Consider the following 27,836-nt stretch of genomic DNA (forward strand, 5'->3'; position numbering starts at 1 on the left):
CTAATCAGTGAATACTTATTGAGTATATACTATCCATTAAAAACTACATCAGTGAAAAGTTAATAGGAACCTCTGTTGTGGAGGAACCTACATTCAAATGGGGAGAGGCATTTAAAAAATAGAAAGTTGTAAGTAATAAAATAAGTTAAAAACTCCGTCATGCCATGATCTAATCTTATATTTCTCTGTGTTTCACAATGTCAGAGACATTACTGAGAGAAGTGAACACTGCTAAACTAAACAAAGCAAAACACAGGAGCAATGGATTTAATCTTTTAGCCTTGATGATGGAGCACAACCTGGGGAAAAACTGCTGGTGCAAGGGGCAGAGTTGTATTACTAGCAGACACAGAGACATATAAAGTGTGTGTGTGTGTGTGTGTGTGTCTGTGTGTTTATAGTTAGCCCTCCATTTCCATGGATTTTATAGTCATGTATTGAAATAACTATGGATTTAAAATATTTGGGGAAAGAATTGCAACTGTACTGACATGTACAGATTTTTTTTCTTGTCATTGTTCCCTTAACAATGGCATAACACTCTGTATATAACATTTACATTGTATTAGCTATTACAATTAATCTAAAGATGATTTAAAGTATACAGGAGCATGTGAATAGGTTATGTGCAAATATGACACCATTTTATATAAGGGAATTGAGCATCTGAAGATTTAGGTATCCAAGGGAGGTCCTGGCACCAAAGCTTCATAGAATCTAAGGGACGATTGTGCATATATAAATATATATACACATATACACACAAACACACACCATATATATTATGTATGTAAACACATATATATATATAAAGTGTATTGAATACATAAAAGGGACATATTTTGGATGTGTCTTACAGAACTTTAAATACTCTGTTTTTTTAATCCTACTTTCCACTTTGTATAACTAAGTGCTCAATAAATCTTCATTGAGTGAATGAATAGAAGAAAATTGCTTTCAAAGCATTATAGGAAAATAGTATGCTCCCTATAGATAAATCTAGATTAGAGCCGAATACTAATCACATTAGGGTGTAACACAGTTTTTGTACAATAGTAAAAATAGCATAAGTTTGCATACAAATTATAGGTATACAGAAAGCAACAGGGCCAGCTTTTTTCACTGAGCTATACCTAGTTAATTCAGGGCCTTTTGCATAATAAATGCTCATTAGATTTGATTGTATTGATTTTTTTTTGGAAAAATAAATGAAAAGCCAATTCAAGCATGTCCTATAACAATGAAAAGTTTAAAAATAGGTATGTTAGTGATTTAGTAATTAAAATGAGCCAACTTTGATTAGTGTTAGCGAGTTTTGAAATACCAACCTTCAAAGCCTTATAAAGAGTGAACTAGCACAGCTGTGGCACTAATTGGGTCTTCTCAGGAGCCTAATAAGGCTGAATTTCATTTAGTTAGCAGTGAACAGCTTGGCTAGGTTACAAGGACTCCCACTCCCCCAAAAATTCATCTGTGCTAAAATCAGCTGTAAATTTTTCTATGTAAGATCTAGTGTGGTTAGTGAATGAGCATCTAGAACAGAAAGAACAGAAACACTTTCTGGCTTCTACCAATTTCCATGCAACATCACCGCCTCTTGCCACCTTCCGCTAAGAAGGAGGTAAAATAGAGGACCTTCAGGCTGGAGTGGAAGTGGCTGAACCTGGCTTCTTCTGTCCCTTTCAATGCTGATTACCTGTCAGCTTCTAGAAGGTCAGCAGATTCAACTTTCCTTTGCATTTCTGTCTCTATTCCTCTCGGAGAAAGCGGGCAAGAAACCACCGCTTGCTGAAATGCTTTTCTCTTGGTTGTCCTCTTACCTCAATGGCCTCTCTCTTCCTTGGTCTTTTTATTGGCGCCTTCTTAGCACCCTGGCCTGCAAATGCTGGAGTAACCCAGGAATTACATTACTTTTCCATTGGTGCATAACAAATTACTACAAATGTAGTGGTTTAAAATAACAGGCATTTTGTATCTCATAGTTTCTGTGTGTCAGAAGTCTGCTCACAGCTTACCTGGGTCTTCGGCAAGGCTGCAGTCAGGGTATCATTTTGGCCTGGGATGTCATCTGAATGCTTAACTTCAGAAGGATTTCTTTCCAAACTTACTCAAGTTTTCTGCAAAATTTATTTTCTTCAAGCTATAGGAGGGAGGGCCTTATGTTTTGTTGGCTGGAGGCTGAAGGCCTTGCAAGCTGGCAGCTAGAGGCTGCCCTAAGTTTCTAGAGGTTTCCCTCCGTTCCCTGCCAGATTGTTTCCCCTGCATGACTGCTTGCTGCACATACATCTCACTGTCACATATTCTATCGGTTAGAAACCAGTTACAGATCCTGCCTATATTCTGGGAGATGGGAATCTTACAGGTATGTGAACACGAGAAGGTGAGGATAATGGAGCACCTGAGTCTGTCCACTTGAGGGCTAGTTCTCTGTCCTCTCTCCTCTATCTGCACTCATTTCTTCTTACATCTCACAGCTATATCTACGGTGTTAAGCTTGATCATCCTCAAACTTCACACCAGTATAGCCAACTGTATAGTTTATACATAGTTCCTCTTGGATAGATCTAGTGGACATCTCAAATTTCACATACCCAAACCCAGAATAATTATTTCCTGCCAATCACCTGTTTTTCCCACACTCTTCTAGCCTCACTAAATGCCAGCTCAGTTACTCAGATAAAAACCTTTGTATCATCCTTGACTCTACATTCTTCATACCCACATCTAGCTTATCAGAAAATCCTGTCCCATCTATTTTCAAAATATATTCAGCCTCTGACCATTTCTCTCCACTTTGTAAAAATGCTTCCCATTTTATTCCCAGTAAAAGCTACACCATCTGGCTTTTTTATTACCTTTCTGGTCTCTTCTACCACTGTTCCCTTTTTCATTCCATTCCAGAATAGTGGCTAACTTGCTGTTTTCTGAGCAACCCAGGCGCCCTCTCACTTTAGAGCCTTTCAACTCACTGTTCCCTTTTACTGAAATCTTCTTCCTCCAGATGCCTCTTTGGCTGACTCCCTCACCTCCCTCATGACCTTTCATATGTGAAACGTTACAGATGAGGCCTACCCTATTCACCTTTTTGTTGTTGCAATCTGTTTTTTTTTCTTCCTGTGTTCCACATGTCCTTTATACTGCTCTCCCTTCTCCTTTTTTTCTTACTACTTATAATCTTACAACATTCTATATAAGTTATTCATTGTATTTATTGTTTATGGTCCCCGTTTCCTACTAGAATGTGAGTTTCGTGAGGACACAGATCTCTGTCTCTTTTGTTCATTGCTCTATCTCGAGCCCTTAAATGTTAAATAGACGCTTATTAAATATTTGTTGAACGAATGAACAAATAACGCAGTTAGTCTTGTTCTCATCTTGGTATCTGCAGCACCTTCAATTAATCCTGGATTTATAAGCACTTACAAAACTATTTCACCTTCAAAACTTTTGAAACTTGCCATTTCTTGTTTAGCGTCTTCAGTTGGCACTAGGGTCTGATTTAAAATTTAGGTTACTTGGTAGGCGTCTGGTTACCATTCCAGCCCTAATGGGGGTAAGGTCTATCTCCATTTCCTAGCAACTGGCTCAGAACCTGCTTCTAGCTGGATTGACCACATAGAACCCAACACCACTGCCTCTGACTTTGCTGTTGATGGAAACTCATGCAGTTTAACCATATGCCAGATTATTTTACATCAAATGTTGCCTCTCACCAAACATGGCTGCGTGTACCTTGGTGAATATCTCAGTTCTTGTTTCACTCCAAGCATTAAGAAGGAGGTAGAACAGGCAACGGTAGTCACCTGACTCCTCTCCCAGCATACCCCTCCTGCAGGGTTTTTTCTTCTGTGAACTGTTTTTCTTTTTTCCTGTGCTCTTTTTTTTTTCTTCTTTCTGTGTCCTTATATTCTTGAAAACTATTAATATCTGCTTTTTGGGTAGGACTTTCTGTCATTCACATATACTTTAAAGTAGTAAATAAATATATCACTTTCTCTAGATTTTTAAATTTTAAATCGTCACTATTGCTATAGAATGAAAAATGTATTCTTTTCAACCACATTTCAGGCATTAGTATGCTGGTTAATTTGATTTAGGGCTCAAACATTAGATAAGTCCATTTCTGTTTCCTTGAACTTACATGAAAGAAGTTGCTTAGAAGTCTCCATGCATATTAGGCAAACCTTGGCTAGAACTTTCCATTTGAGGTTGGGTACAGGTGGATGGCGACTCATGAAGGTAGCTGGTATAAAAAAGAGGGTTATCTCAACCACATGGATTGAGAAAAGTTTAAAGACTCATTCTCTGCCACTATTGGAAGACAGGTAGCTAGGCCCTTGTCATGTGCTTTATGATGCTTCCTTTTCAACTTTAAGTTGTTCCTTAAAAATTAGTTTAATCAGATATTATTTGTATATTTGCTGTTAATGGAGTAGTATATGGTGATTTTTTCTGAGTAACATAGCCTGTACTTACCTTTGTCTTTTTCATTGTCTTTGAAATCTGACACTAATTTTCTAATTGTATTTTGTTAGGAAGCAGAATCTGAAACTTTCTGAGGAGATCATTTGGGCTTCAGATTTCTAACAGGTAATGAGAAAATATGGAAAAGACCCACACTACCCAGATTACACTTTCACAAGGTAGAAGTTAAAGTTCTGGTAGGAAATTTTGTAAAAAGTAAAATCCACACTGAATTCATTTTTAAAAATTGTATGTGCTTTTAAGCACGATGTTTACTGTTGAGAATCAGCTCAACTACACAAACAGTAAGAGACAGATGTCAGTTTAAGTAGACAAATGTTTCAAAAATAAAATATTTTTTATCAGCAGTAAATGTTTTACTTGATAGACTAACTTGATAGTCTTAACTACATGAACAGTTGGATACAAAAGAAAATGTGTGTATTGCCAGCAAACATTTTCAAAAGATAAGCACTTGTGCCAAGTACTGCATGCTTAGAAAAATCTTTCATTTGGCCAGCTGAGACCACCACGTGTATTAAAATATGTCATCCATCATTTCAGTGTTAAGAGCGCCCCCTGGTGTGGTTGTATGTTTATATGCTTCTGTGACTTGTAGATGTTTTAAAAATTTCATTTTGCTATTAGATGGTGATGGGCCTTTTTTGCTGGGTTGACTTGGTCAGTATGGTGTGTAACTATCTAGAAATTTGTATTTGATATTTTTCTTGTCTTTATCCATGACCGTGTCTGGAGTCAGTGGTCAGCTTGAAAGCTGAATTTGGTAATAATTCCTAAACTTGCTCAGTCAAGCTAATGGCCAATAATACATCATTTATTAAGTGTGAAATTATACATTGTGATAAAGTTTTACAGAATAATCAAGTTATTTGGTGGTAATAACTTTGTTAAGTGGCAAATTGCTGTGAACAATTTCTTTTTGGTAAGCTCATGGGCATTATAATAATTTAACATGAGAATTCAGACAGCATATTTTGCTTTAAAAATATCTATTGTGTAAAAACTAAATAACCCAAACGTTGATATTTCCTTAGAAGCCAGCAACTCCTCTCTAGTGATATAACTTGCAAATATAAGCAAAATAATTCACCCATATGTCATAAATAGTACTCTCATTTATTATCTGTCACCAGGGAATAGCCCCATAGATTTGCAGCCGAAATTGGCAGCAAAGTACCTGTTTTGTAACTTTTATTTTTTCTTGTATTTTATTTTTAATCCTTTAGGAATATAAGCCATTCTTGCAAAGTAAAAGTACACATAATATTCTAAATCACATTTCTGTAAATTTGATAATTGCAATTATTTTCCCTTATTGTCTCTTCTTCAGACTAAGTTACCTTGATTGTTTTAACCATTTCTCATATAAATTGTTTGAAATTTAATAATTTACAGAACTGCAATTGTTAACTGTTTGCCGTAGACTGCTTTTGTTTTTATTTTTTTCTCAATGTTCCTCTCTCCTTTGATTCTGAAACCATAAGCTCAATACAATATTTACATTAATTCCTGGCTTGTTGAAAGCATGTTTTTAAAAACATGGATTAAAAAAATCAGAGCAATGAATCTGCCTTAGTAGACCTGTGTTTGAATCCTAGCTCTCACATTTACTTGTAAAAATCATGACTGTGGACAAGTTAATCACTCTCTCGGAGCCTCAGTCTTTTCTGTAAAAGGAATGCAAATCACTACTTCAGAGGATGTCCTTAGTACATTTTTTACATTAATATGTGCATAAAACTTATTATATGCCAGATATGGGGACCTTATGACACCCCTTATTTTTCACAAGTCTGTGAATGTGGTACTATTATTTCTGTATTATTGATGAGGCTTAGTGATGCTAAGAAGCCTCATAAATGGACAAGCCAAGATTCTAATTCAGATCTTTCTGACTTAAAGTGAGCTCATAACCACTGTGCTGTGTATTTAATTTAATCATGTTTATTCATTTCTACTGATTTGTTAATTTATCTGTCATCACTGTCAAAGAATCCCCCACTTCACATAGAGGAAAGCAACCTTCAGAAAAAGCATAGAGGAATCATTTTATATGGATGCTCTTGTCTGAAAGCCAGAATTGCTTTGGGCATTTATTCTTCACTATGAAGTTTTTTCAAACCAAGTGGTGCATTAAGACATTGCTTGTTATTAGCATGATTGAGCTGATAATAGCAGTGACAACAAATAGGGGTATTAGGTTAGTGAACTTGAAGGCTCCTTTATGAATAATATAAAATTGGGGTAATGGAATGTTAATTTTAGAAACTGTTGCGTCCGTCTAACCCACCATTTATTTTGTGTTTTTTGTTTCCTGGACCTGGGAGCATAGTATAAGTCTTACGTGCATTGCCATTCAATTTAAGTATCTAATTACTTGCACTGGTTTTGTGAAGCTTGTATCAATTTCTTTATGGGTTAAGAATTATTTTTTGATTTTTATATACCAGATTTTCTGTAATTGCTACAGAGACCAATGTAATAAGTTTCTCATTTCATTAGTAAGTCATTTTGAAGGCTACTAATAGCTCATCACAGAAACACAGCAGAACAGGCCTGTTCTTTGCTTAATAAAATCTGGTGTTGCATATTATTTCCTTAGTCCTTGAGATTTGCTCTAAGAATTAGGCTGTTTGATCACAATTCAGAGCACATTGTTAGGCTCCTCAGTGGCTGAGTGAATGTTTTCTTGTTTAGGTTGTGTCATGTCCTGCTTGAGTCAGATGTATAGGCATTATTGTGAGTATGTATGCGTATTATTATGTCTTACTGAGAAGTGACAACCTGCTAGCAGCCCTCGCTCTCGGGGCTTCCTCAGACTTGGCATATGCTCTGGCTGCACTTCGGGATCCCTTCAGCCTTTCACTGCATTGTGGGAGCCCTTCTCTGGGCTGGTGGAGGCTGGAGCCCGCTCCCTCTACTTGCTGGGAGATGTGGAGGGAGAGGTGTGGGTGGGAACAGGGGCTGCCTGCTGCGCTCACGGGCCAGCATGAGTTCTGGGTCGGAGCCCTGCACTGGGAGCTGCTGGCCGGCGCATCCAGCCTCTGGCAGTAAGGGGCTTAGCACCCTGGCCCCTGCTGTGCTGGAATTCTGGCCGGGCCTCAGCCACCTCCCTGCAGGGGGCAGGCCTCAGGACCTGCAACCCCCCATGCCCTCCCAAAACCCCCATCCCCGACCGGGGGTGTCCCCTACTCTGCTGAGCCCTGGCTGAGGGGTGTGGGCACGCAGGATCCACTAGGCAAAGCCAGCTGGGCTTCTGAGTCTGGTGAGGACTTAGAAAACTTTTATGTTTAGCTTGATCCTATATGCACCAATCAGCACTCTGTCTAGCTCCGGGTTTGTGGATGCACCAATTAGCACTCTGTATCTAGCTATGGGGCACTTTATGTCTAGCTGGAGGATTGTAAATGCACCAATCAGCACTTTGTTTCTAGCTCAAGGATTATCAGTGCACCAATCAGCACTCTGTGTCTAGCTCAAGGTTTGTAAACACTCCAATTAGCACTCTGTGTCCAGCTAATCTAGTGGGGGCTTGGAGAACTTTTGTGTCTAGCTAAAGGATTGTAAATGTACCAATCTGCACTCTGTCTAGCTCAAGATTAGTAAATGCACCAATCATTACCGTGTCAAAATGGACCAATCAACTCTTTGTAAAATGGGCCAGTCAGCTCTCTGGAAAATGGACCAATGAGCAGGATGTGGGTGGTGTCAGATAAGGGAGTAAAAGCAGGCTGCCCCAACCAGCAGGGCAACTGGCTCCCATCACTTCTGCACTGTGGAAGGTTTGTTCTTTCACTCTTTGCAGTAAATCTTGCTGCTGCTCACTCTTTGGGTCTGTGCGGCCTTTATGAGCTGTACAACTCACTGCGACAGTCTGCAGCTTCACTCTTGAAGTCAGCGAGACCACAAACCCACCAGAAGGAAGAAACTGTGGACACATCTGAACATCTGAAGGAACAAACTCCGGACACACCATCTTTAAGAACTGTAACACTCATCGCCAGGGTCTGCAGCTTCATTCTTGCCCACCAATTCCAGACACGTTTCTAAGATAGCATATTACCCCAGACACTAATTAACCTTACGAAAATCAGTTTAACCTTTAACAGAACCATTGAATGAGTGAAGAAATGGGATTTTTCTTAATATTTTACCCTCATTTCTGCCCTACAGGGCATCTCCTGCCAGCCCATCTTACACACACACACACACACACGCGCGCACACAGCACATCTGGTAAGCGGGCTCTTTGACATGTTTACTGTCTGTGGAACCTCTGATAGTGTTTTAGTTTAGGCCCTGATACTTGGAACAGTTAGAATAGTTTCCTAACTGGATTCCACCTCTCTAATCAATTAATAGCAGGCTAGTTTTTCTGAGGCATAGAACTAATATCAGGTTAAAATAATTGTCTCATTGCTCAAGACCATCATCTGGTTCTTGTTTACCTCTCTTCTAGCTTGTCTCACTGCCTGCCATTGTCCTCCCTTCTTGAATGTTGTGCTTTGCTCTACTGACAAAATTACAGATCCTAGAATGCTTTTTGCTTTCTTTGCCTCCCTTTGTCTTTATGCACCAACTCCTGTTTCAGTAACAACCTTCTGTACTTCTTCTTTTAATTAGTCTTTTTAATTTTTTCAAAACTCAGCTCTACTTTTATTTTTTACTGCAATTCTTCCCAGACTAACTTCCCACTGCACAAGCATACACCCAGCCTGAATTAGCTACCTCCTCAGTGGGCCACTAAAGTCCCTATGACCACTTCTGTTACTGTAAAGTTCTGTTTACAGTGGACGACTTGAAGCAGGTATTATTGTATCACAGTACCAGGTACATTGAAAATGTTCAGGAAAATCATTATTTATGAAGCTCATGAAGAGGCTGAATGAAGAATATAAAGATGTATTAGAAGTCCCATGAACCTCACGCCTTCAGTCAGGCTTTAAAGCTGATAGATCAAATGTCTACTGTCAGCCATTAGTGGGCAGGATGGGGAAGCAGCCATTAGTTGACTTCATGTGTGCTCTTTCTTCTATTTACATTGACACTCTCTCAGCACTCATGTACTCCTCAGTGCATCAAACTATCCCTCATGGCAGAGAGTTCTTGTAGCTTATTTAACATAATATCATCTCTTTCCTACTTGCTGAATCCTATTGTTGCAGACAAAAACAAATACACAAGTCCCATGTTTTGTAATTCTCCTTATTGGTGTGAAAGATAATCTGCCATAATTCTGTCCAGTGAGATACAAACAAAAATCCGATGGAATTTCTGGGAAAGTCCTGCCTTATTGATATCGATTTTTGTCTCATCTTCCGTTAGGCCCCTCCTTCCTTTCTCATTCCTGGAAGGTAGACATGATGACTAGAACTAGAGCAGTCACCTTGCAACCTTGAGGGAAAGGTCAGAAATTACTGACACTTTAGCCTTGATATCCTTGAACTTCTAAATCAATAGCAGTAATTGCGTTCCCTTGGACTTTTCACTACTGACAGAACGTCCTCAGGTTGTGTTGAAGCCTTTATTATCTGGGTTTACTGTTGCATCAGTTGTCTAAGTTCCCTAATGGATACTCATTAGCATTACTGTTAAAATAAATGTATTAAAAGTTAATGGTATAAGTTTCTCATCTCTCCACCTGTATTTTATGTTTTTTAATTCAACAACCATATATTAAGACCCACCATTACCATGTACTACCTTAGACACTAAGATATAAGTATTGACACACCAATACTTATATCTTATTATGCAGATGACTTTCAGCCTTATGAGGGCACAGAAACATAAAATTAACTGCAATAAGCGATACAGTGTACTTTAGAATATATGATAGGCACGACAGTAGTTATGTAGAAAAGCCTGAGAATTGACAGAAAATATTATTTGCATTTTGATCAGGATGCCCTAAAATATTAAAAATTTCAATAATCAGGAAATGAATGTCTCGTGTGGAATTTCTGGCAGCATGGACAGGACTAATTTCTTGTGCCTTTTCAATAACACAGTGGTCACCTACTTGTGTCAGCCTTACTGCCTCTTAATAATAATTAAAATGCGCACAGTCTAGGGGACTTGGAGCTGCTGAGAGGCTGTCTTTGGAAGGCCAAATTGGTGAAAAGCAATCTGTGGAGAACGAGGGGCCAGAGATGACATAGGAAGTTACCAAGGATGCTACTGACAAGCGAGCTGAAGCACTAAGCAAAGAGCTGTAACAATTAGGGCAGTAAACAGGAAACTGAAGCTCTGTGACTGAAAGGCAAGAGTTAGTGGACAGAGACATCAAAACATCAGGCAGCCCACAGCCCAGAACAAATTCACAATGAGGGAGGGCTAGGGAACAAGTCTCCTCAAGAGAGCACAAAAATAGGCTGCTCTACTCTGGGAGTCTCAGCAAAGTCTCTGAGAAAAGCCAGAAGCAGACCATAATAAGGACACTATTTATAAAATCACAGAGGCCCAAAGGAGTTAAAATGAGAAAATATTCCCAAAATAAAAGATAAAAATTATAACGAGTTGATGTTTTGAAAAGGCACTAAATGCACAAAGAACCTGATTCAGAAACAGGGTCTGGGGACTTTGATTTCATGGCATGATATTGAGATTTATTTGGTGCAGATTTTGAAATGAAAAAAATAAGGTTCCAGGAAAGACAAAATTAATCTGGAATAAAATTTCTATGATTGGGCCAAATGCCATTCAGAATTATCAGGTCTTGGGATAAGCTACAGAAGGAAGTTTAAGCACATTACCACTTCTTCCAACTGTGACACACAGGGTTTTCCCAGAAGACAAGTGAAATGAAACCCGCCAATGATCTAGGTTTTAAATAGTAAGGACTGACCATCTTCAGTGTGCTTTAACACCACACAAAACTGTGAATACCAATAAGGCATCAAGGTATTTTTTTTTTTTTTTTTTTTTTTTTTTTGAGACGGAGTCTCGCTCTACCCAGGCTGGGGTGCAGTGGCCGGATCTCAGCTCACTGCAAGCTCCGCCTCCTGGGTTCACGCCATTCTCCTGCCTCAGCCTCCTGAGTAGCTGGGACTACAGGCGCCTGCCACCTCGCCCAGCTAGTTTTTTGTATTTTTTAATAGAGACGGGGTTTCACCGTGTTCCCCCAGGATGGTCTCGATCTCCTGACCTCGTGATCCACCCATCTTGGCCTCCCAAAGTGCTGGGATTACAGGCTTGAGCCACCGCGCCCGGCCAAGGTATGTTTATGCTATCACGAAATACTCCATACTTTACCCAGGGTTAATGGATCAAGTTATGCTTTGATGCATGACTACCACGTCTGATAGTGAATTATAGATACTTTTCTACGGCACAAGTTCAACCTTCCTTAAAAATAAGCAAACTGGCTTCTGTGACTATAGTCGGCCTGCACACTTCATCTAATACAGAATGCCAATTATGTCATGCAATTTTACTGAGAGTGATTTTCTGAAATATATATATTATACATGTTTGCATTTTATATAGAAATATATATTAGATCACTTATAATATTATAGATGATTTAAATTATTCCCAGTGCAAGACATAATGCTAGTACATGCATGATTTTTTTTTTTTACTTTTAAAGTGCTACCTATGAGGCAGCATAATTATTTCACATGATGTCAAATTCCATAGAATAGAGATGTAATCTATATACCCTTTAACTTTCCTTAATAATTTGATGCTGATAAAGAATGTACAAATTAACCCACAAATGTTTTGAAATTATTTTGCTTGTAGTTGGCAGACTGCTTTCATCTATGAAACATAGTAATGAACCTCTAGAGTGTACTGTTTTCTAGATTTTTTAAGTTCTAAGCATGTAAGATTCAATAAATATCTATGTTGACTTCCTTGTCTTCAATGTTTACAATAATTTCGGTTATTTCAACCTTAGTTTTTAGACTGAGAAGTTCTGACCTTTTGTATCTTTCTTCATTTGTAAATTTGTTCTGTGGTTAATTATTATTATTCTCCATACCTTATCCTGAGCTTTAGTATTTCTGAAATGTGGCAACAAACAGCATATGGCAGTATAGGAACACACAAAGCAGAATGTTACAAAAAAACCTCTCAGGGATATTTAATTGCTATTAGTTTTCTAAAAGTGCTATCTTACCCATATTTTTATTTTTTTAATGTAGAAAAATATCTATATAATGTAAAATTTTTAATTTTAGCTATTTTTAAGTGTACAATTCAGTGGCATTAGTTACATTTACAGTGTTGTTGAACTATCACCACTACCCATTTCCAACATTTTTAAATATCCTAAAGAGAAACTCTAAACTCCTTCAGCAGCGTCTCCCCATTCCTACCTCCCCAACAGACTCTGGCAATGTAATATGCTTTTAGTCTCTATGAATTTGTCTATTCTAGATATTTCATATAGGTAGAATCATACACTATTTGTCCATTTGCATCTGGCTTATTTCACTTAACATACGATTTTCAGGGTTTATCCGTGTTGTAGTGTATATATTACTTCATACCTTCTTATGGCTGAACCATATTCCCATGTGTGTGAGTGTCTGTGTGTGTTCATACTACATTTTGTTTATCCATTCATCTGTTGATGCACACTTGGGTGTTTCCACTTCTTGTTATTTTTAAAGCAGCTGTATTTCTTAAACTACTACATTTTTATTGAACTAAGTCTTGGAGTCTTTTAAAGATCTTTAGGCACTCTTTCTTTTGGAAACTGAATCCTGCACTGAAGTTAGCATGTTAAGATGAACATATCCCAATTAAATGTTGCCGTATTTAAATATGAAGTGGATTAAACTGTTGACTAATCAGTATGTAAAACTGTACACTCATTTACTTATAATTCATAATTTTAGTGTCAGTATACATTCATGTGCCGCATAATGATGTTTCAATTAATGGTAGGCTGCATATGTGACAGTGGTCGCATGAGTTTATAGTGGAGCTGAAAAATACCTATTGCCTAGTGATGTTGTAGCTGTGGTGAAGTTAGAGCTGTCGTGACATTGTAGCTGTCATAATGTCATAGTGCAATGCATTACTCACCTTTTTCTGGTGATGCTGGTATAAACAACCCACTGCACTGTCAGTCATAAAAAATCTATCACAAACCATTAGTTACAGTTCATTATACTTAATAACAAATGACTGTATTACTGTTTTATATATTCACTCTACTATACTTTTTATTCATTATTTTAGCTTGTGTTTCTTCTTCTTCTTTTTTTTTTTTTTTAATTTAACTGTAAAACAGCCTCAGGCAGGGCATTCCATAGGATATTCCAGAAGAAAGCATTGTTCTCACAGGAGATGACAGTTCTATGTGTGTTACTGCCTCTGAAGATCTTCCAGTGGGACAAGATGTGGAGATAGAAGACAGTAATATTGATGATCATAACTCTTTGTAGGTCTAGGCCAATGTGTGTTTTTGCATTTTACCTTCTAACTAGTTTAAAAAACAGAAAAAAAATTAAAAAATTTTAAAATGGAGAAGATACATATAGGATAAGGATATAAAATTATTTTTGGACCGTTGTACAGTGTTTGTGTTTTGAGTTAAATGTTTTCACAAAGGAGTCAATAAAGTTAAAAAAAACTTACACAGTAAAATTTTACAATAAGCTAAGGTTAATTTATTATTGAAGAAAGAAATTTTTAATAAATGTAGCATAGCCTAAGTGTACAGTGTTTATAAAGTCTGTAGTAGTGTACAGTAATGTCCTAGGCCTTCGCACTCACTCACCGCTCACTCACTGCCTCACCCAGACCAATTTCCAGCCTTGCAACCTCGATTCATAAGTGCCCTATAAAGATGTGCCAATTTTATCTTTTATGCCATATTTTTACTGTACCTTTTCTATGTTTGGACATGTTTAGGTACATAAATCGTTACCCTCGAGTTATAGTTGCCCACAGTATTCTGCAAAGTAACTTGCTGTGCAGCTTTGTAGCAGATGAGCAATAGCATGTATCATATAGCCTAGATGTCCAGTAGACTATATCATTGAGGCTGCATAAATACACTTTATGATTTTGTACGTTGATGAAATTGCCTAATGATGCATTTTTCAGAACATGTCCCCATCGTTAGATGACACATCACTTACTTATACTTTTTCAGACAATACACATTTTCAAAGGCTGTTGGAAAAGCTTGTGGCTCTAAGAAATAAATGGATCTATGTTACTTTATGCATTGAATGTCTAGGCTGATAGTTGGCTGTTCTGTAACATGTTATATCTTATGCAGTTTTTTCCATTGAAAACCATTTTCACTTCTGTTTCACCAAGAGGACTAGGCCTGTTTACCATCCCAAAATGCAGGTGTCAGACTGTTTTTCCACAATGATTCTCGAACAGTCTGCCTTATTAACATTTGTGTGTGTGTTTTTGAGGGGGATTAGTTTGTGTATCTCATAAGAGTTACTGCATTTTTTATTTTTTTATTTTAAAAGCAACCCATTTTCATTTTAGGATGTTTACACACTACAGAAACATTCCATTTGCTAACTTTGCTATTATAAACAATGTTGCAACATACAGCCTTGTGCTTACCTTTCATGTCTGTGTGCAAGTATTCCTGAAGTTAAAACTAGGTGCATTTGTAATTTTGATAGATGCTTTCAAATTGTCCTTTATTTTTATCATGCTGTCATACACATTACATTCTCACCAGCAGTGTGTAATAATCCCCCTTTTCTTACATCATCCTCATCAATATCATAACTATTACCATATTTTTGAGTCTTTAACAATCTATTAGGGAAAAAAGGTCTTACTTTTATTTCTCTTCTTGTGATTGAAAGTTTTTCTTGTTTAAGAATTACTCATATTTCCATTTTTATGAATCATCAGTTTATATAATTTGCTCCTTTTTCTTTCAGAGTTTTTTGTTTGTTTTGAAGTTTGGAGACTTGCACATTGCCTAGCATATTAGTTGTCAATATGTTTCCCAGTTTGTCTTTGATATTTTTCCTCTAGAGTTTTGTGATTCATTATTTTTTAATGTGGTTTTATTTTTTGTTTTTCTGTTTATGATAAACAATAGCTTCTCTGTGAGATTATTTAAAAACATTTTCATGATTTCTTTTAGCAATATTACGCACACTTTTCATACTCTATATTTAAATATTTGATTTATTGATAGTATATTCTATTGGACTGATAAGGCAAGATAACAATCAAGTGAAGAGGAAAAGTGTTGGGGAATAATTATAGTAAAATGCTTCCAAAGAAAGTTGGATAAAAGCACTCAAATGTTTTTGTTTGTTTTCTGAATGGTAACTTAGTTGCCCTAATGTCTTTTATTGAAATATCATTTTTTTTTGCATGAATTTGCAATGCCACCTTTATCCTATACACAATTTCCAAATGTGCTAGGGTGTATTTGCAGAGTTTTTAATGTGATTGACATTCTATCTTCATGCTTAGCACTATACTAGTTTAGTTATTCTAGCTGTAAAATGTGTTTTAACATTCGAGATAGATATTGTTTTTGTATTTCTTTTCTTGTCTTTTTTCATCAGTCTCACAGATTTTCATGCCTGTTTGTATTACCATTCGAACTCTAGAGTCAACGTATATACTTCTCCAGAAGAAGACAAAACTTGTTGGTATTTTAAAATTGGGATCATACTGTATTTATAGTTTGACTTAAAGATAATTGTCATCTTTATGATTAGTGTTTCTATTCAAGAAAATATATCTCTGGTCACAATTTTTATCTTTCAGTCATTATAATGGTTCTTCATAAATAATTTACATAAATCTTTGCAGATTTTGTTGTTGATTTAATTGCTTTTTTAAGCTTCTGATTTAATCCCATTATTCTCACAACTCTTCTTTACACTCTGTGTGACCTTGTTTTCTCAGTACTACAGTTTACAGCTACATCTTTACATTCTTGTTTTGAACTGGATCTTTACCTTCAAACTTAACTATTTTCATAGAATTCCAATTTACCAATCCAACAACATTTCTGTCAACCCACCATATCTTCAACATTCCATATTTTTTTGCACACTTCTTTTTTTTTCCTTATCTGGAAAGATTAATATCTACACAAGCTGAAGTTTCTCACAATATCACTTATTCTGTCATCCTTTTTCATATGATTTCTGCTCCCACAACTGTTAAAGTCACAGTATTATAAAGTGACATAATGGTCTCATAGTCATCAATTCCCATCAATGTTTCTCTCTATTCATCTTCCTTTCCCCAGTCTTCATGATTTGATACTTCTTATTGCCTCTGCTCTCTTAAAACACTTCCTTTAGATTTTTCATTGAGTTTCTCTGAGTTTTATTTTCCCTTTTGAATCTTATTCAAAAAGTGTATGATTGCTAGTAACCTGTGTTTGGGCTATACTTTTTCCATACTTTCTCCATTGGAATGTCATATTTCCTATGAGTTCTGCATAGGAATTAAGCATACACTTCCCAAATTTATATCTCTATTTCTAACCTCTTTTCTCTTTCTAGTTACATTCTCTTGTTTACATTTTCTTTGGTGAGCCATTCATCAAAGCTATATGCTTGCATTTTAATTGTAGAGTTGATGCCAAGACATACTGTGTTAGTTCTCACATTGCTATAAATAAATATCTGAGGTTGGATAATTTATAACGAAAAGAGGTTTAAGTGGCTTGCTGGGGCGTGATGGCTCACATCTGTAATCCTAGCACTCAGGGAGGCTGAGCTGGGCGGATCACCTGAAGTTGGGAGTTCAAGCCCAGCCTGACCAACATGGAGAAAACCCATCTCTACTAAAAACTCACAATTAGCTAGGCGTGGTGGTGCATGCCTATAATCCCAGCTACTCGGAAGGCTGAGGCAGAAGAATCACTTGAACCCGGGAGGCACAGATTGCAGTGAGCCAAGATCGCACCCTTGCACTCCAGCCTGGGCAACAAGAGCAAGACTCCTTCTCAAAATAAACAAACAAACAAACAAAAAAGGCTCACAGTTCAGCAGACTGTACATGAAGCGTAGTGCTGGCATCTGCTTCTGGTGAGGGCCTCAGGGAGCTTACAATTATGGTAGAAGGTGAAGGGGAGCTAGTGCCTCACACAGTGAGAGCAGGAGTGAGAGAAAGTGGGAAGGTCCCAGATTCTTTCAGACAACCATATCTTAAGTTAACTAACTGAACAAGAATTCTCTCATCATCAAGAGGTTGGTACTAAACAGTGTATGAGGAATCTGCCTCCATGAGCCAATCACCTCCCACTAGATACCACCTCCGATATTGGGAATCACATTTCAACATGAGATTTGGAGGGGTCAGACATCAGAACCGTATCAGTTTGCTAGCCAGTTACCTCAGTTTTAACCTTTACCTTGTCCTTAAGTATGCCTATGGAACTGGTTCTTGCCAGTGGATTGGGAACAGAAGGGATATGTGACACTTTTAACTCGATATTATTTGAAATTGGGTGTGCTTTCTCTATACTTTGCCTCTTGTGAGCTGACTGTACATTAACGCCCAATAAAACTTTGAAAGCATTTACAGAGACTTTCAGCCAAGGTTCCTAAACTACTGTGGAGCATTCCTTCCTTCCTCCTGCCATGCTCTTACTAGGCTTATATGAGCCAGAAATAAGCATTTATTGTGTTAAGCCACTTAGATTTCAAGGTTTTTCTATTATATCAGTTAGCATTGCCTCAACCAATACAATTGCTCTGTGAACACTTCCTGTTAAAGGTATTTTAGACACTTCAAACTATGTCTAGAATACATTTTCATATGTTTTGTTAGACCTAATCTTTCTCTTTTTCCTTCTTTCTATTAATGAATACAATATACTATTAGTCACCCAGACTAAAATAGTCATTTTAACTTTTTATTTCATATTTTCCTCAACGGAGTATAATACTTTCCATTGCCTAGAAAAGTTTTCCTGCATACATTGTTTTTTTCCTCTCCATTTTCTCTTTCTTTCTTTTCCTTTTTTTCTGTTTTGTTTTGTTTTAGAGACAGAGTCTTGCTCTGTAGCCCAGGCTGGAGTGCAGTGGCAAGATCTCAGCTCATTGCAACCTCCACCTACTGGGTTCAAGCGATTCTCCTGCCTCAGCCTCTCCAGTAGCTGGGATTACAGGCACATACCACCATACCTGGCTAATTTTTGTATTTTTAGTGCAGATGGGGTTTTCCCATGTTGGCCAGGCTGGTCTCGAACTCCTGACCTCATGATCTGCACACCTTGGCCTCCCAAAGTGCTAGGATTGCAGGCGTGAGTCACCGCATCCGGCCTCTCTCCATTTTTATGGTATCTATTCTATTTCAGGTTCTTCTTATCTCTAATTTGACAGTTGCCATAACTTATAACCAATTTCTCCATTTAATTATTTCTTCACATTCTCCATGAAACTGATTAATATTCCAAACTTGGTGTGATATGTCATTAGTTTTTACTGAAAACTGTATGTAATAAAGTTCAAAATCTTTATCTGTATTCTGCCCTTCAATTTAATTTTGCTGTGTTATTTTATTTCACTTCCTATATGGTATAATATATTTTGTAAACAAAAATACCTAACACATCTTTTACACCCTGTTCATTTTCCTACTTCCCTTTGTTCTGTTTACATGGAAATTGTAAACCTTCTTAAGATCCAGTTCAAATGTTGTTTCTTTCACAAAGCTTCTCTGATCCCCTTCTTTAATAATAAGTAATTTATTCATCCCATGTTGAAGTGTCATCAGATGGAGTGTCATTTATGACACATTGCTTTTCTTATAGCTATGTGTATGTCTTATCTCACCTACTAGAGGAGATTCATGATGACCTTCTTTTAAAAAAAACTATTACTAATTGAATGTTACCTGGAAAAAAAATTGCATGTTAAAATAAACTTATTTTCAAGAGTTGTATCGACAATTTTCTTATCAGCAGTTTTTCAAAAGATAAAAGTGAGTGCAAGCTGAATTAGAAAATAGATTCTCAAGGTGTTTCTAAATAGTCTATTACTAGACAACATAAGACATATTCCATGGTCATTAAATGATTGTTATGAAATGAGATACTATTACTTTATAATATGTAACTAAACTGAGTCATGATTCATTACATATTTTTCAATTTAAAACAAGATGGGTCTGGACAGTATCACATACACCATGAAAAATAAGTATATTTTCTTTGGAGGTAAAAACTCTGTGATGAAATGAGACTTTGATGTTTCCCAAGGAATGCTGTATCCATTTTAATATGCAGAGAGACAGTAATCTCAAGCATATGCTTAGAATACTGCTGTTGTCTTCATGGTTTCTTCATTTGAGAAAGGAGTAATAATAGTTCATATGTAAGGCTCAGCAGTACGAAAGTATTAAGGTTCATGAATGTAGAGAAATACATTTTTTATTTTATATGCAGAGGGTTAGTTATACTTCGCTGTTATCAATCTGCACAAGGTCTCTCTTCTTATATTTTTATGCAATTGCCTTTTTTACATTATTTCTCATATTCACTGACATTTCTCTCTTCTCATATCCATAGATAAGACTTCATGTGTATCCCTGAAAACTATATAATATTACTCCATATATTGATATGTTCATGTTTTCATTTATATAAATGATGTTGAATTATTCTATTTAGTAGTTTTCTCACTCATAATTTTCTTAGGATTCACTAATTTTACTCTATATGCACTTTTCTTCTTTTCATTATTGCCTGGAATTCCATCTTGTGAATATTACCACATTTTATTCAGTTTATCTCTTATAATTGGCACCTAGTATTACCAGTGGAAGGTTTTGTAAGTTACTTGCACATATAGTTTTCACTGAGTGCTTCCTGAATGCTTCACAGAATGGCTGACTCAATTTCCAAGTCCATCAGCAAAACCCAGCAGCTTAATTTCACTATTATACTTTCTAACATTTGGTGTTATTCAACTTTCTGATTTTTGTTAATTTGAAAACTTGTAATTTGAACTTTGTGCTTCTTTAGTAGGGAATATAAGCCTTATTTTCATATGTGAAGTTTTTGTCAACTCCTTCTATTGGATTTCCTGTTTTTCTTTTTTGTTTTTCAGAAATTCCTTGTATAATCTAGATTAATATTGTGTTAGTTTTAAACATTGCAAATATTCCTCCCTGTCTTTAATTTTTCTTTGAGCTTATAGTATTCATTGAACAGAAATTCTTCTTTGTATTTTGTCAATTTTGTTAGATTTTGCATTATGTTTTCCTAAATCAAATTTATTAAGATATAATTCATATACAGTAAAATGCGGCCATATTAAGGGTACAGTTTGATGAGCTTTGACGAATGCATACATCTGTGTACCCTCCACCACAAACAACATATAGAAAATTTCCATCCCCTCCAAAAGTGTTCTTGTGACCTTTTGCAGTCAATTTCTGCTTTTGATCCCCAGTCCCAGGCAGTCAGTGGTCTGTTTTCTCTCACTAAATATTACTTTTGCTTCTTCTAGAATTTCATATAAATGGAACCATGTAATTTGTACATTTTGCATTTGGCTTCATTCACTAAGCACAATGTTTTGAAAGAAATTAAAAGGAAAACAGGTATATATAGACACACACATTCACACATACACTATATATATTGTTTGCCATTTCTGGTGCTCTTCATTCCTTCCTGTTTATCCAGCTTGTTATTTGGCATCACTTTTTTTCAGTCCTTTGAACTTCGTTTAGCATTTCTTTTTAGTGCAGATATGCTACGAATAACTCATATTTTAAAGACACAAAAGGTTTTTATTTCAACTTTTAAAATTTGTTTGTTTTGCTAAGCAATTCTACGGACATAATTAACTTTATTTTTGTAGGGTACTTTCGGTAGTTACAGAATTTGGCTGAAAAACTTTTCCTTCTCTACTTTGGACATGCTATTCTGATGTCTTCTGGCCTCCACTGTTTGTGATACAAAAACCTACAGTTGATTGCATGATTGTTACTATCTACATAATTTCATTTGTTTTTAGGTGCTTCAAAGATTCTCTGTCTGTAACTTTCGTAAGTTGACTATGACTTTCTCGGTTGTGATCTTCTTCGTATCTATCCTATTTGGAGTTTGTAAATTTCTTGGACCTGTAAGTTGATAGCTTTTTTCGTTTCTTTCTTTTTACCAAATTTGGGAAGATTATAGCCTTTTATTTCTGCAAATATTTTTTTTCTTTCACTTTTTGTCTCTATTCTCCTGGAACTCCAGTGACATAAATGTTGAATCATTTGATAGTATCCTTCAAGTCTCTGAGCCTTTATTAATTGTTTTTCAGTCTAATTTCACTGTACTCCAAATTTTATTCAATCCATTAACCTATTTTGAATTTTATGGATTTATCTCCTTTTTCCATTTTATAATCATTTGGTCATATTCAGTAAATTACATTTCAGTTATTGTACATTTTGGCTCTAGAATTTCCATCTAATTATTTTTTGTTGTTGCTATTTTTCTGCTCCTCTCCCTCCTCCATCCCTCCACACTCTAGTAGACCCCAGTGCCTGTTGTTTCTTTCATTGTGTTCATAAGTTCTTGTCATTTAACTTCCACTTACAAGTGAGAATATGCGGTATTTGGTTTTCTGTTCCTACTTTAGATCGCTAAGGATAAGAGCCTGTAGCTCCATCCATGTTCCCACAAGAAACATGATTTCATTCTTTTTTATAGCTACATAGTATTCCATGATGTATATGTACCACATTTTCTTTATCCAGTCTGTCATTGATGGGCATATAGGTTGATTCCATGTCTTTGCTGTTGTGCATAGTGCTACAATGAACATTCGTGTGCGTGTGTTTTTTTATGGTAGAATAATTTATATTTTGGGGGGTGATAGAATTACTGTGTCGAATGGTAGTTCCACTTGTAGCTGTTTGAGGAATTGCCATACTACTTTCCACAACAGTTAAACTAATTTACACTCCCACCAACAATGTATAAGCATTTCCTTATCTCTACAACCTTGCCAGAATGTGTTATTTTTCTGACTTTAATAGTAGCCACTTTAACTGGTGTGAGATGGTATCTCATTGTGCTTTTGATTTGCATTTCTCTAATGATGAATAACATTGAGATTTTTTCACATGTGTTTTTTGACTGCATATATTTCTTCTTTTAAAAAGTGTCTGTTCATGTTCTTTGCCCACTTTTTAATGGGGTTGTTTTTCTCTTGTAAATTTTTAAGTTTTTTATAGATGCTGCATATTAGACTGTCAGATATACAGTTTGCAAATATTTTCTTTCATTCTGTAGTTTGTCTGTTTACTGTCAATATTTTCTTTTGCTGTGCAGAAGCTCTTAAGTTTAATTAGATCCCACTTGTTAGTTTTTGCTTTTGTTGCATTAGCTTTTGGCATCTTTGTCATGAAATCTTTGCTGATTCCTGTGTCCAGGATGGCACTATCTAGGTTGATTCCCAGGGATCTTTTAGTTTTGGGTTTTACATTTAAATCTTTATCTTGTCTTGGTTTTTGTGCATGTTATAGGAAGGGGTCCAGCTTCAGTCTTCTGCATATGGCTAGTCAGTTATCCCAGCACCATTGGGAGTCTTTCCCCATTGCTTGTTTTTGTCAGGTTTGTCGAAGATCAGATAGTTGTTGGTGTGGCCTTATTTCTGGGCTCTCTATTCTGTTCCCTTGGTTTATGTACCTGCTTTTGTACAATTACCATGCTGTTTGGGTTACTGTAGCCTTCAAGTGTAGTTTGAAGTCAGGTAACCTGATGCCTCCAGCTTTGTCCTTTTTGCTTATGATTGTCTTGGCTATACGACCTCTTTTTTGGTTCCATGTGAATTATAATGTAGTTTTTTTTCTAGTTCTGTGAAGAATGTCATTGGTAGCCTGATAAGAATAGCATTAAATCTGTAAATTGCTTTGGGCAGTATGGCCATTTTAATAACATGGATTCTTTCTTCTACGAGCATGGGATATTTTTCCATTTGTTTGTGTCTTCTGTGATTTTGTTGAGCAGTGTTTTATAAATCTCATTGTAGAGATCTTTCATCTACCTAGTTAGCTGTACTCCTAGGTATTTTGTGCTTTTTGTGGCAATTGTGAATGGGATTGCCTTTCTGATGTGGCTCTTGGTTTCACTGTCATTGACGTATAGGAATGCTAATGATTTTTGAACATTGATTTTGTATGCTGCAACTTTGCTGAAGTTGTTTATCAGCTGGAGGAGCTTTTGGGCCAAGACTGTGGGGTTTTTAGATCTAGAATCATGTCATCTGCAGAGATGGTTTGACTTCTTCTCTTCATATCTTCATATTTGGATCCACTTTATTTTTTTTCTCTTGCCTGATTGCTCTTGCTAGAACTTCCAATACTGTGTTGAATAGGAGTGATGAGAGAAGGCATCACATCTTTGTCTTTTGCCTATTTTCAAGGGGAATGCTTACAGCTTTTGCCTGTTTAATATAATGTTGGTTGTGGGTTGTCATAGATGGCTTCTATTATTTTTAGGTATGTTCCTTCTATACTTAGGTTGTTGAGAGTTCTTAACATGAAGGTTTGTTCAATTTTATCAAAGGCCTTTTCTGTATCTATTGAGATAATCATGCGTTTTTGTCTTTAGTTCTTTTTATGTGATGCGTTACATTTATTGATTTGCATATGTTAAGCCAACCTTGCATTCGGTGATGAAGCCTACTTGATAATGGTGAATTCCCTTTTTTTTCCCCCACAAAGAGTAATACCCACATAATAAGCAGGCTCAGAAATATATCGGAAAGGTGAACTTCATTTTTGAGTTGGCTAACCAACAGTAAATGATCAAATGTTTTGTTTGTTTGCTTTTCTATCTCTTGACTGTCGTCACATATGGCAGCATGACAGGTTAAGTAATAACGAAAAAGCTGGTTGACTTTGGTGCAAGTAAGGCTGGTTCAACAGGCTCAGTTTCATACTCTCATGAGGGCCAGCAGTCTCTACCTCACTATCTTGCAAGTCTTTCTTCCAAAAGATGGGCATGTCGCCAAATTTTGGTATGAAGATGATGCTTGCCTCATAGTATGAGTTGAGCAAGAGTCCCTCCTCCTCAGTTTTTTGTAATAGTTTCTGTAGGAATGATATCAACTTTTCTTTGTACGGCTGGTAGAATTCGACTGTGAATCCATCAGGTCCTGGGCTTTATTTGATAATGGTAGGCTATTTATTACTAATTCCGTTTTGGAGCTCATTATTGGTCTTTTCAGGGATTCAGTTTCTTCCTGGCTCAGTCTTGGGAGGTTAATTTCATTAATAGATATAAGATTATTCAGGTATCTATTTTTCCTTTAGTGAATTTTGCTAGTTGTGTATTTTTAAGGATGTGATCAATTTCACCGAAGTTATTAAGTTTGGGAAAATAGAGTTTCATAGTATTTTTAAATTGTCTTTGGGTATCTATGGTATCCAGAGTGATATCTTCTTTTTCTTTTCACTGCTGATATTAATAATTTGTGTTTTCTCTCTCTTTCTCTGTTTTTGATCCGTCTTGCTTTGGTTTGTCAATTTTATTACTTTTTAATTTACCTTTGTTTGCTTCTTTGATTTTTGTCTGTTGTTTTCTGCTTTAGTTTCATGATTTCCACTCTAATCTTTACATATTTTTTCTTTATATTTGGCTTTGCATTTAGTTTTCTACCCTTTTTTCAATTTTTGTAAGGTAATTTATGTTGCTGACCTTACAACTTTATTTTTAATGTAAGCAATTACTGATATAAATTTCTTTCTAATGCTACCTTAGCTGAATTCCACAATTTTTACACAATGCATTTTGATATATTAATTTTTTTAATTTTATAATTGATCCTTGAGAGTTCCTTTTCAATTGATAAGTTATTTAGAAGTGTGTTGTTTAATTTCCAAACATTTGGGGCTTTTTCAGATGTCTTTCTGTTTTTGATTCATAGTTTAATTACCTTATAGTCTAGAAATGTACTTTGTTCATTTCTATCATTTTAAATTTCTTAAAATTTAATATATTGGCAAGGAGATATACACACATATTATATATTGTATGTGTGTGTGCACATACATAGAAATATATATACTAATATAATATAATATAATATATAAAATTCTACCTACAGATCAAGACTTTTATTCGATAAGATAAATAGTGGTGATGTATCTGGATGGAATTTTGGAAGTAGTGGCTATTTCCCACCCAGCAGCACCTTGGAGGGCTCTGTTTCAGGATTTTCACTTGATTTTCCCAGTTATCATGTCGTGGGTTCCCTGGAACAAAAGCTTGTACAGCAGAACACACCTATATCGGTAGGCCCTCAGCGGCTTCACGGTGTAACACTGGCACATTTCCATATTAAGGAAATGCTGATCCTGCTTCTCCATGGAGACACCTCTTTCTGTCTGGATTTAGAGTAGTTGTGTATAGTGAGAACTCAGTTCACTAATGGGCTTAAGAAAATTGTTAATTTGCTATTTGTATAGTTTTGTTTTTGTTTTTTGTTATCTAAAGATAAGAGTGAAGTTCTTCCTAGCTATTTTTATTTCTGACCTATTATTTTTTATGTATTGGAATACTCAATTATCTAATAATTTATGTCTACATTCATGAACCCTTTTCTTATCTAGTTTTAGAATCTGGGTTTTAATAGGCCCATGAAATAAGTTGGGTAATATCATTTAAAAAGTTTATGTGAGATGGGTATCTGTTCTTTGAAATCTTGATAGAATCGTGAAAACATCTAGGCCATAAAGGCCATTTTTTAAATAGAATTTAAGTTTATTTAATGGTTTTTAAATGTAGTTTTTTTTTCTGTTTCTTTACCAGTTTTTCTGTTTCTGTGCCAAGTTGGCATGGTGTTGTTTTCCTTCCTGTGACAAAGGGTGAGCAAACATTCACCCAGGTCATGTGAGGAAGAAAAAAATCAACAAATAGATACTTCTCTCTTCCTCTGTGCCCCAGAGCCCTCTCCTCACCTAGATCCTCTCTACGTTATTTTACTTATCTCCTCAAGGTTTTCTCCTAGTTTATTTTGTATTCTGGCCTGTTACAGCTATAATCTCTCAATTTTGAGGCATACGCCATGTCAGTTTTGTGGAAGTGATTTAGTTCATGTTTGTGGTCCTGTCCTCAAGAAACAGAGACTCCCATATTTTCTGTTGAAAACAATTGAGGCCGGGCATGGTGGCTCACGTCTGTAATCCCAACACTTTGGGAGAGCGGGGCAGACGGATCATGAGGTCAGGAGATGGAGACCATCCTGGCCAACATGGTGAAACCCTGTGTCTACTAAAAAATAGAAAAATTAACCCAGTGTGGTGGTGTGCGCCTATAGTCCCAGCTACTCAGGAGGCTGAGACAGGAGAATCGCTTGAACCCAGGAGGCAAAGCCTGCCGTGAGGTGAGATTGCGCCACTGCACTCCAGCCTGGCGACAGAGTGAGACTTTGTCTCAAACAAACAAACAAAAAAGCCTTGAATAACCTCTGTACCTCTACTATATTAAACACTTGGCAAAAATTTTGGCAATGTAAGAGACATATGCCATGATTTTAGTTTCCTAAGCTTACTTTATAATATAATCAACAGAGACTCCATAACATTTCATTATAATCTTCAGTGTTCTATATTGATAATAAACCTTTGTGACAATGATTATTTAACTTATACATTTGAATAACACTTCAGATTTTATACTTGTTTACACTCTTTATTCTATTTGATTCTCCTTACTACATGTATGGTACAGGTATAAATAGCCACATTACTGAAGTTTAGGGTACTTGTTGCCCAGAGGGATTAAATGATCGGCTTAATATGAAAAAGTAAATGGTAGAGTTCTGTCACATTCTGTATCTAGTTCTTATATCACTGAACACACTGCTGCATAGGATTAGACATTCTTTGCTTATTGTATTGTGTACTAATTTATGTCAGTTCAAACATAAACTGTTAACACATAGAGTCAAACATATTTAAGGTTTATTTGGGATTTGCTGCAAACTTCAATGAATGTTGCTGCCAAGTGGAATCCATGTTTTCTTCTGGAAAAGTAATTTCTCTCAGAAGAAATTATCTGTGCTATCTAACAATGTTTTCTTTGATTAGAGTGACTGAATTGTTTCTGGTGTGTCTTTCAAGTGTCTCTCATGGCTTTTACCTCATGATTCCTTATTGAATTTATTTGACACCTTGTTAAAAATAATTAATTGAAAATGCATATTTGAGATTGAATTCAGAGCAGAAGAGCTTTAACTAAAACAACCAGATATGAAACTCAAAAGTGGTTTTTAAAGAAGCAAGGTCAGCATAAGGCAGTGGATCTCACTTTAGCATGCATACAACTCATTTTAAAAAAATTGTTAAAATTCAGATTCTCAGGTTTTGATGGTAGTAATTCTGGCTGACTTCCTGTCATGGACTATGAAATCTAAATTTTCAAC

The 27,836-nt window shown here is 36.1% G+C and overlaps 1 protein-coding gene across 12 annotated transcripts in view; it reads left to right on the forward strand.

The window, feature by feature from the left end:
* LOC105487680 (cytochrome c oxidase subunit 7B2) overlaps positions 1 to 27,836 on the forward strand; it is a 170,047-nt gene that overhangs the window by 59,968 nt on the left and 82,243 nt on the right. For 11 of the 12 annotated variants that reach the window (XM_071093644.1, XM_071093643.1, XM_071093641.1 and 8 more), the window contains one exon: positions 4,536 to 4,590. The exons of the other annotated variant lie outside the window; for it this stretch is intronic. The gene's annotated coding sequence lies outside the window, so the exon portion shown is untranslated. The remainder of the gene's footprint in view (positions 1 to 4,535; positions 4,591 to 27,836) is intronic. 12 annotated transcript variants of the gene reach the window in all.

Source organism: Macaca nemestrina, chromosome 3, assembly GCF_043159975.1.
Source record: "Macaca nemestrina isolate mMacNem1 chromosome 3, mMacNem.hap1, whole genome shotgun sequence".
NCBI classification, from domain to species: domain Eukaryota; kingdom Metazoa; phylum Chordata; class Mammalia; order Primates; family Cercopithecidae; genus Macaca; species Macaca nemestrina.